The sequence below is a fragment of the Peromyscus leucopus genome, chromosome 2 (assembly GCF_004664715.2).
Source record: "Peromyscus leucopus breed LL Stock chromosome 2, UCI_PerLeu_2.1, whole genome shotgun sequence".
In the NCBI taxonomy this organism is placed as follows: domain Eukaryota; kingdom Metazoa; phylum Chordata; class Mammalia; order Rodentia; family Cricetidae; genus Peromyscus; species Peromyscus leucopus.
The window spans coordinates 25819222-25830098 of record NC_051064.1 but is presented as its reverse complement, the minus strand read 5'-3'; the positions used below and the strand labels follow the sequence as shown (position 1 = coordinate 25830098).

At 41.2% G+C, this 10877-nt stretch overlaps 1 pseudogene; it reads left to right on the top strand.

Moving 5' to 3' along the window:
* Positions 1-361: 361 nt before the first annotated feature.
* Positions 362-747, top strand: LOC114710213 (annotated as a pseudogene).
* Positions 748-10877: the final 10130 nt, after the last annotated feature.

Here is a 10877-nt window from a genome sequence, read left to right as displayed (position 1 = left end):
GTTTAAGATATTGTTGCACAATCCAAGATAATAAAGATTTATTTGCTATATTTCAAGAATTTTGTATTTTTACCTTGAACATTTAGATCCTTGATCCATTTGGACTAACCTCCTTACATGATGGGCAGAGTGGCCCAAGCTCATCCCTGTGTATATCTAGTTGTTCAGTCTCATTTGTTCTAGGGACCATTATTTTTGCATTGAGAGGTCTTAAGACCCTTATGCAAATGAACTGACTATGGATATACAGGTTTGTTTCTGGACCCCAATTCCATCTATCCTCACGCCATCACCACATGTCTGGTATAGCTTTGCAATCAGTTTTGAACTTAAGATGTATATTTTCACTTTCCAACTTGGGCCTGGCAGAATGGCGCCTGCAAAGAAGGGTGGTGAGAAGAAGGACCGTTCTGCTACCAATGAGATGGTGGTGACCTGAGAATACACCATCAACATTCACACATGTATCCATGGAGTGGGCTTCAAGGAGTGTGCCCCTCAGGCACTCAAAGAAATCTGGAAATTTGCCATGAAGGAGATGGGGACTCCAGATGTGCACATCGATACCAGGATCAATAAAGCCATCTGGGCCAAAGGCAAAGGAATGTCCCATACCATATCCATGTATGTTTGTCCAGAAATTGTAATGACATTGAGGACTCACCAAACAAGCTCTACACATTGAAAACTGATGTGCCTATTACCACATTCAAATATCTACAGACAGTCAATGTGGATGAGAACTAACCTGCTGAGTGTCAAATAAAGAAGAGGCAGGCAGATCTCTGTGAGTTTGAGGCCAGCCTGGGCTACCAAGTGAGTTCCAGGAAAAAGACACAAAGCTGCACAGAGAAACCCTGTCTTGAAAAAAAAAAAGTATGTTTAACAATTAACTTTTTTCAAGGCTGTCATTGCTATTCTGAGTCCCTTGCCATTCTTAAAATCTTTACACTCTGTTTCTTCCTTCCTGTAAAACAGGAAGATGAGTTTTGGAACAGGAAGATGAATTTTAAAAGAGTTTGCCTTGAATGTGCAGCTTGCTGTCAGAAACACTGCTACATTAACAATATAGGGACTTCTAGCCCTCTGAGCAAGTGGTACCTCCACTTCTTTTACCAGTGCTCTACACTTTTCAGTGTATAAGCCTTGCACTTTCTTGGCTGCATTTATTCCTAAGCACTTCAGTTTTGATGCTATAACAAAGGGAATTGGTTTTTTTAGTTCCTCACTTATTGACTTACATTGTCAATATATGGAGATTCTGTGGAGTTTCTACGTTGACTTGTATTTTGTGGCCTCGGTGAATTTGTTTTGTTAACTCTAATGCATGTGTTTGTTTTTGGCATTCTGTGTTCTGTATAAAGACATGCCATCAGCAAATAGACATGGTCTTATATGTTCCTTCCTAGTCTTGACATCTTTTATTTACTTTTCTAATCCAACTGCCTGCTTATGATCTCCACAACAATGCTGAAGAGAACTTGTAAAAGTGGGCACTCCGGTTGTCGTGATTGAATATAAAATGTCCCTTCGAGCTTACTGTTGAAAGCAGTGTCTCTAGCTGAAGAAGCTATTTATGAAAGTTCTGGAAACTTCAGAAATTGGTGACTGGCTGAAGGACACAGGTCACAAGTGTGTGGGGATGAGGGTGTGTCTTATCCTGCCCACTTCCTCTCTGCTTCTTGGCCACCATGAGGCAGCTGCTTTCCCCTCTATGCTTCCTCTAGGAAGCTCCATCTCAGCACAGGCCCAGCAGGAACAGAACCAAGGACTGTGCACTAAAACCTTGGAAACCATGAGTTCAAATCAGTCCCCACTCACTTAGATTGCCCTTCTGGAGGTTTTGTCACCAGAAAGTGGCTAACACTATTCTTTCTTCCCTGCTGTTTTGGGGGTTGGGGGAATGGGTGGTGGGAGGGTGGAAGGGTAGGAGGAGGGGACTTGCATTTCACTATCAGATGCAATCTTATCTGTGAATTTGCTTAAGTACCATTTACTACATCAGGGAACTACCACTGTGCTCTAGATTTCTGAGAAAGGGATAGTTTTTTCTTAATAAAAAGATACTGGGAGAGTTGGAAGGGAGGAAAGGGAAGGGAGAAATGTTGTGATTAAAACACAGTCTCAAAAATAAAAAAGACACTGGACTCTTTCTCTCTCTCTTATTATGAGAGGCTGCTTCTTTGTGATCTACATTGGTCTAATACTTGGAATGCCTTGAACTCAGGCCAATCCTTCTGTATCAGCTATGTACAGGGTGATAGGCATGAATCATCATGCCCAGGACTCTTTATTCTCTCATCTCCTAATATCACATTGATTTTATGGATGGAATCAACCTTGTTAGCCTAGGTAAAGTCCTACTTGGCTGTGCTATAAAATGGTTTTCCATTTTACAGTGATGATGATAATGTGTGTGTCACATGTGTGCCATACCATGTGAACACATATGTGGAAATCAGAGGACAACTTTCAGAAGTCAGTTCTTCCATTCCACCATGGGTTCAAGGGATGAAACTCACATCCTCAGGCTTGTCCAACATATGCTTTATCCACTGAGGCATCTTGTTAGTCCTCAGCCATTTTCTGTGTTGCTGGACTCTGCTAAGATCTTGTTGGGGTTTTTAGTATCCCTGTGTATTGGGAACATTAACCTATGGGTTTCCTTTCTTCAGTTTTGTTACCAAGACCATGCTAGTCTCATGGGATAACTCAGGAAGTTTTTCTTTGCTCCTTTATTTGAGAATAATATGGGAAGAACTAATCTTGGCTATTCTTTATGTGCCTGGTATAGTTCAGTAGTGAGACTACCTAGTTAGTTCCTTTATAGATTTTTTTTAAAGTTTGGCTGGGTTTTTCATCATTGTTTGTTTTCTGTTTTGTTTTAAAATGACATACTTCATTTTTTCTTCAGAGCATACATTTTTTTTGCCTATTTAAAAAAGGTAACTAGTTATGGTGGCTATTCTCAGCTGTCAACCTGGCTGCATCTGGAATGAACTACAATTCAGAAATGGAGGACACACTTGTGAGAGCTTTTTTGCTTGATTTGAAGTGGGAAGTGGGTGAATGCACTTCTAGTTGGGACCTTTGAGATAGGAAGATTCACCTGTGATTCAGACCTTCAGGTGGGAAGACATGCCTTTAATCTGGGCCATACCATCTGCTGGAAGTCCATATAAGGGCATAGAAGAAGGAAGCTTTTTTGCTTTGTCTGCTTACCCTTGCCTTGCTAGTGCATCCATTCCTTCACTGGCATTAGAACCTACTTCTTTGGGACTCCAGAATACAGAAGACATTCACCCTTGCGAACTGGATTCCTGGACTCTCCTTTCATAGCCAGCCATTGTTGGATTAGCTGAACTGCAGCCTGTAAGTCATTCTAATAAATTCCCTTTCTACATTTGTAGATAGATAGATTCGTTATGTAAGTTATGATACTCTAGAGAACCATAACTAATACTAGATCATTTTCTTGGGTTTCAAAGACATTTAGTAAGTGTCTCAGCTTACTTTGGTAGGAGTAGGATACAAACCTAAGTTATTCTCACAACTAAACCTGTGTTTTCAGTCACTACTCACCAAAATCTATAATCTTATTTGTATAGGATATGTTTTCATGAAGTTAGCATACTTATGTTTTTGTGGTCAAATTGTAGAAAATTGTAAAATATTACAAGTATGTGTTTGTGTATTTCTTTTCAGTATATTTCAGACTGATCTTTATATGTACAGATTTAATGTGTTACTGGTCATGATTGTTATGTTAGTCTTCAAAAATTTTATTTTCCCACCATTAACTTCTGTCTTGAGCAGTTTTCTGTCACTAGAAATTCTTCATAAACATTGTGTTAAATTGCTGCTTAGTAATTCACTGTGTAATTCCTTAGTTACAGATCTGTGTTCTCTTTCCTGTTGTGTATCCTGCATTTTGGGCGTTAACTACTTAGATGCAAGAATGTAGAACATTGGGTCTGGAATGTAGACCATTGACAGTGAACTTCTGCCCTCCGGGGGTTCCTCCATTTGTGCTGTAAGCCTGTATGTATTTAAGGTTTCTTCCCTCTTTCAATAAACAGCATTCGACATCCAATCGTACGAATGACCCGCTGTCTCGTGTCTCTAATTTTTTAATCCGCAGCCCTTCGTTCGGACATGGTGAACGTTTATCGGTAATGCGGGCGTTACTGCTACAAATGGAGGTTCCTACCGAGATCTGGGAAAGAAGGACCAGCTGACGGACACTCTTGGAAGGCCGGCCGGCATTTTACAGGTAAGAGTGGATTGAAATGGGTGCAGGTAGCTCACAGTCAGTTAATTGGACTGTTGAAGCAGGAAGGCACCAAAGTTAAGTAGGGCAAGACAGCTAAAGATTTTAAATGAAAAAGGAAATCTTCCCAATAAAGAAGGGGGAAGGAAAGGAAATTTCCCGTTAAAAAAGGGAGAAAAAATTTTAATCAAGAAAAAAGAATTTTCCCAGTAAAAAGGGGAAAAATTTTTGAAACTAGGCCTAAAGATTGGGGCCCTGTAGAGGAAGGATGAAGGAAAGAGAGAAGCCTCTTCCCAGTGTTAATGGAAAATGTAAAGACTTTTTCCAGTTGTAGAGTTTTCAGGAAAGCTGAAACTCTGAGCTCTTTCTGCCTGCAAGTGCAGAGCGGCAGCATCTGAATTACAAAGAATCGGCAGGTAGGCCTCATTGCTGCTGGCTGAACAGCAAGTGAGCCCAGAGCTTAAAGTTTTGCTGCCTGTTTGCATAATTATGTTTCAAATGTTTTTTATTTTTCCCTCAGAGTGGGAATAATTCAATATTTAGGATCCCTTCGTGGGAAATGTTTTTCTGTTTTCCCTTATGGTGGGAATAACTCATTGTTAGGTAGTCCCTTCATGGGAGTAAGAAGTTTAAACGTGAATTTGTGTGTGCGGGGTGTGCCCAGCGGCTGTGGTGGACAAAGGCGCAGGAGATAGCCCGAAACAGGTACGCGCCGGTGGGAGGCAGAGCCGTGATGGAGTGCGGCCCAGGCAGGTGCTGGCAATAGAGCCCGAGCAGTGGGCAGAGCAAAGCTAAGCTACAGCCTCAGCTCTCGCTTCAGCGAACAGAGGCCGGGAAGGGACTAGCACTAAAATTTTAAACCGGGCCTAACTTCTGGTGAAAAATGGTTTTGGTCAGGACATTGAATGCTAAATCAATGCTGTTTGAATAAAGGATGTTCTGTTCTTTTGATTGTCTTGATAAATGTTTGGATGAATGTTTGGATTTTCATGGTAGATAAACTAAAGGAAAAAAATTCATAATTTTAAACTATATATTAGGTATGGTCTTGTCTGTTGATCATTACTGAAAATTTGGCTCTACAATTTAAGTTGCTTTCTAGAAATTCTTGGTTTAATTCTATAAAAATATAACACCTAAAATGGTTTGGGTTGTTAGCTTATTAAATAATGTTGCTAAGATAAATCCATAAATAATAATTTCTTCCTGATAAAGAGGTTACAAAATTATTTTCCAGTAAATAAAATACAGGTAAATTGTTTGGTCTACATTGTTAATAATTGGCTATTTGTGCTAATGTGTTACTTGAAATTTATAAGAAAGTATCCTCTTTTAAAGATTTTATAAAAATACTCAAGAGTATTACCTAAAGTTACCTCTTCAAATCCTATAGAGATTGTATTTAATGCTTTTATAATTGGCATATGTAAAAAGGACCATGGAAACAGAAGCTGGTGATAGAATTGCTCAATTATTATTGCTTTCATATTTTAAATTCAAAATGGTGCCGATATATAGAACTGGTGACTTTGGAGGTACAGGGAAAAAGGTGTTTTGACAAACAGTTATCAATGATAAACAGCCTAAATTAAAAATAAAATTATATGGGATTGAGATTGGAAGATTATTGGATTCTGGTGCTGGATATATCTATAATTTCACAAGAATCCTGAGATCCCAACTGGCCCCTTAAAAATTCTACCTCTAACCAAAAGGTATTGGCACAGTTCAGATGCCATTACAGAGCAGGCTACTTTTAAATTGGAAGGATGAGGAAGGTCATGCAGGAACTTTTCAACCATTTCTGCTACCTGACATTCCAGTGAACTTGTGGGGACGGGATGTGTTAGATGGTATTGGAGCTGTACTTACTACACAGCCTGTACAACAGATGTTGAAGAGTCAGGGCTACTGCCCGGGCAAAGGCTTAGGGAAAATGTTGCAAGGAGACCCGCTCCCTGTGGCAGACAAAAACTGTGTCACTAGAGGTCCTGGAGATACTAGAGGATTAGGGTCTTTTCCATAGAGATCACTGCACAGCAGCCGTCAATAATACAACCGATAAAAATCACTTAAAAAAGTGATGACCCTGTATGGGTGGAACAGTGGCCCCTTACTAAAGAAAAATTGGAGGCCGCGTATGCATTGGTTAAGGAGCAGTTAGATGCTGGACATATCATTCCTTCCACTTCACCTTGGAACTCACCTATATTTGTTATTAAAGAGAAATCAGGAAAGTGGAGGCTATTACAGGATCTTAGAGCTGTAAATAAAACCATGCTTCTCATGGGAACAACACAGCCTAGCTTGCCTGCCCCTGTGGCAATTCCTAAACTTTGGCACTTAATTGTGGTTGACTTGAGGGATTGTTTCTTCACCATTCCTTTGCATCCTCAAGGGCAGGCTATAGTAGAACGCTGCCATCGTACCTTAAAAACTTATATTGCTAAAGTAAAAAGGGGGGAGCTAGGGGCTCATCTTTCCTCTCCACATTCTATTCTTTCCCTTGTTTTATATATTTTAAATTTTTTATCGGTGGATTCTGCTGGAGTATCTGCTGCAGATAAGCACTGGAGGGCTCCTGTTGCAAATCATCCTCTGGTGCAATGGAAAGATCTTTCTACTGGCACTTGGAGGGAACCCGATCCGGTGTTGGTGTGGGCCCGGGGATCTGTTTGTGTCTTTCCACAGGACAATGAAGTTCCTCTGTGGGTTCCTGAACGCTGTGTGCACCCTGTGGCTGCTGCTGAATCCCAACATGGCAGAGACCTATTGGGCCTTCGTAAAAAACTCTCCCCTTCTGATGCCAATGGGGATTGAGAGCCCAATACGGCCAGCCTTGGCAAACATTATTCTAAGCCTAGGAACTGTAGTCATGTGGTTGGATTCCTCAGAAGGTAATGTATGGTAACTTTTTTCAAAAAACATTGAGAATGTACCACACCTTGGAATTAAGGATAACTCTGAAGGTCAATGAACTTCATTTGCTAACAGTAGCATGCCAGCTAAGCCTTTTTCGCATTTTGCAACCCCCCTCAAGCTGGTGTAGTACCTACTTTTCAGGAATGGCTCTGTGCAACATTTATTTGCCTCCTGAAATTCATCTAGCCTTTTTAAAGATACCTCAAAATTTGTGAGCCTGAATGTAGCCATTATTGTGGCCATTAGTTCTGTTCCTTGTTTGCTGTTTTTGTTTTCTGTTTTCTTATGTTTCTCAGTTGTTCTCCTGCAGACCTGCCAGCCTAAGTAGTGCTGGGATCAAGAAAAATGGGCCTTGGTGGTTCGTGTTCCTGGAGCCGTGTCCATGCCAGTGGACTGTGGCAGCTAGGCACAGATGATGCTCACACGCTCCAGAAGAGACTCTGACATCGCTGTTGCCGTTGTTGCTGTTATAGCAGTGGTGGCCACTGCTGCTATTGTTTCTGGGATTGCTATTTCATAATTGGTTACTACAGCTAGCACAATGGAGACCCTGACAGCAAAAGTAGCTACCACAGTTAGTTAATCTTTCTTCTTATTGGGCATGACAAATTTAATTCCACTTTTATACATTATAATTGGCTTTGTAAGTTGTAAAAAATTATTAAAACTCAAGTTCCATTTGCTTATGGGATACCACCTTACAAGGACTCCAATTTGCAGTAAGGCTCATTTAAGAAGGGAATGGTTCAATTGCCTTTAGCCTCCTGGCTATGGGTGGGTTAGGACTTCTGTTGGTCTTTTCTGTGTCGCACAGATTGCAAGCCCAGTGCCACTTTGAGATCTTTGGCAGCAGTCACTCTACAGCTCACGTGGTTGAGTCTGTATGATAATGAGTATTCAGAGACAGGCAATGCTTGGGGGGCTGCCATCAACCTAAGACAGAGCACTTGTGTGGCCTGGGCAGGTGTCCCTATGATGGGTAAGGTGGTCTGCTGGTCCCACGCAACCTAAGTCAGAAGCTCATTTAATAAAAAGGGGGGACCTGTGGGCGCCATGGGCCCTGGCCCCTGACTGGGAGTGGCTGCGGTCTTGCTTGCTGACCTCGATCAGATGTCCTTTCTATTCAGATTCCCTGCCGGTATCCACCCTTCTGAATGCTTAAGGGAAGTTCCTTGTTGTGTATCCTGCATTTTGGGCGTTAATTACTTAGATGCAAGAATGTAGAACATTGGGTCTGGAATGTAGACCATTGACAGCGAACTTCTGCCCTCCGGGGGTTCCTCCATTTGTGCTGTAAGCCTGTATGTATTTAAGGTTTCTTCCCTCTTTCAATAAATGGCATTTGACATCCAATCGTACGAATGACCCGCTGTCTTGTGTCTCTATTTTTTTAATCCGCAGCCCTTCGCTCAGACATGGTGAATGGTTATCGGTAATGCGGGCGTTACCGCTACATAAACACAAACGAATGTTGGAACAAAACATTGAAAACAGTTCAAGACACAAAAGTAGGAACAGAATTGTAGCTTGGATCCTAATGCCTTCCTTGGGGGATGGATGAGAAGGCTCGGCATCAATGACACAGACAACAGGAGTTCATTGAAGGCAAATAACTCATTTATTCAGTAACAGGAAAGGCCTTATATACCCTCCTCCTAGCACCTAGTCTGTGTGGTTGTCCCTCATTGGTTGAGCACAATCAGGAACTCTGACATCAATCAGAAACTCTGACAGCTCCTGTTGCTAGGCCCTCAGACAGACTCCAGGTTGACCTTTAAGAAATACATTATGTGCATGCCTTGGCAACTGGTCTGAGCCAATTTTCTCAACCCTATGGGCCTGTCCTACTACACAGAATCACTAAAGAAAACCCAAACTGAAGTAAAACTGGAAATGAAAAATTTAGGAAGAAAACAAAAACTTTAGAGGCAAGCATCACTAATAAAATATAAGTAATATAAGAATGATTCTCAGTCATTGACAACAAGATAGAAAAAATGAATATCTCAGTCAAAGAAAGTATAAAAGTAAAAAAACAAAACAGGCCACAAACATCTATGTAATCCGAGAAACTATGAAAAAACCAAATCTAAGAATAATACTACTAGAGAAAAGAGAAGAAATCCAGGTCAAAGGCACAGAAAATATTTCTGAAAATAGTCATAAAAGAAAATTTCTCTAACGTAAAGAAGGAGATGCCCATGAAGGTAAAAGAATCATTCAGAACTCAAAAAAACAAAACAAACAAAAAAAAAAACAAACAAAAAAAACCAAAAAAACAAAAAAACAAAAACAAAGCAACAGCAACAACAACAAAAAACACACCTGGACCAGAAAAGAAATTTCCTATAGCACATAATGATAAAAACATTAAATGCATAGAACAAAGAAAATATTAAAAACTTAGAATGAAAAATACCAAGTAACATATAAAAACAGAATTAGAATGATTCTGATTTTTAATGGAGTGTAGCGGTAATGCCTGCATTACCGATAACCGTTCACCATGTCTGAGCGAAGGGCTGCGGATTAAAAAATAGAGACAAGAGACAGCGGGTCATCCGTACGATTGGATGTCAAATGCCGTTTATTGAAAGAGGGAAGAAACCTTAAATACGTACAGGCTTACAGCACAAATGGAGGAACCCCCGGAGGGCAGAAGTTCGCTGTCAATGGTCCACATTCCAGACCCAATGTTCTATATTCTTGCATCTAAGTAGTTAACGCCCAAAATGCAGGATACACAACAAGGAACTTCCCTTAAGCATTCAGAAGGGTGGATACCGGCAGGGAATCTGAATAGGGAGGACATCTGATCAAGGTCAAGCAAGCAAGGCCACAGCCACTCCCAGTCGGGGCCAGGGCCCATGGTGCCCACAGGTCCCCCTTTTTATTAAATGAGCTTCTGACTTAGGTTGCGTGGGACCAGCAGACCACCTTACCCGTCATAGAGACACTTGCCCAGGCCACACAAGTGCTCTGTCTTAGGTTGATGGCAGCCCCCCAAGCATTACCCGTCTCTGAATACTCATTATCATACAGACTCAACCACGTGAGCTGTAGAGTGACTGCTGCCAAAGATCTCAAAGTGGCACTGGGCTTGCAATCTGTGCGACACAGAAAAGACCAACAGAAGTCCTAACCCACCCATAGCCAGGAGGCTAAAGGCAATTGAACCATTCCCTTCTTAAATGAGCCTTACTGCAAATTGGAGTCCTTGTAAGGTGGTATCCCATAAGCAAATGGAACTTGAGTTTTAATAATTTTTTACAACTTACAAAGCCAATTATAATGTATAAAAGTGGAATTAAATTTGTCATGCCCAATAAGAAGAAAGATTAACTAACTGTGGTAGCTACTTTTGCTGTCAGGGTCTCCATTGTGCTAGCTGTAGTAACCAATTATGAAATAGCAATCCCAGAAACAATAGCAGCAGTGGCCACCACTGCTATAACAGCAACAACGGCAACAGCGATGTCAGAGTCTCTTCTGGAGCGTGTGAGCATCATCTGTGCCTAGCTGCCACGGTCCACTGGCATGGACACGGCTCCAGGAACACAAACCACCAAGGCCCATTTTTCTTGATCCCAGCACTACTTAGGCTGGCAGGTCTGCAGGAGAACAATTGAGAAACATAAGAAAACAGAAAACAAAAACAGCAAACAAGGAACAGAACTAATGGCCA